Source organism: Lagopus leucura, unplaced genomic scaffold (genome assembly GCF_019238085.1).
Source record: "Lagopus leucura isolate 7727_CA_CO unplaced genomic scaffold, USGS_WTPT01 33037-0_obj-0_obj, whole genome shotgun sequence".
Lineage (NCBI taxonomy): Eukaryota > Metazoa > Chordata > Aves > Galliformes > Phasianidae > Lagopus > Lagopus leucura.
In genome coordinates, this window is record NW_024964203.1 from 1 (window position 1) to 303 (window position 303).

Consider the following 303-nt stretch of genomic DNA (forward strand, 5'->3'; position numbering starts at 1 on the left):
GACCCTAAATGGACCCAAATGGAGCCTAAATGGACCCAAATTGACCCCAATCAACCCTAAAAGGAACCAAATTGACCCCAAACGGACCCAAATCGACCCCAAATGGAGCCAAAATGGACCAAAACGGACCCCAAACAGAAGGAAATCGACCCTAATGGACCCAAATCGACCCGAAATCCAGGAACCCAAAACGCGGCGTCAAAAATGCCCCCAAAACCCCCAAAATCGCCCCATAGCGCCACAGGGACCCCATAGGGACCCCATCACCCTATAGGAGCTCCATAGACTCCATAGAGACCCCAT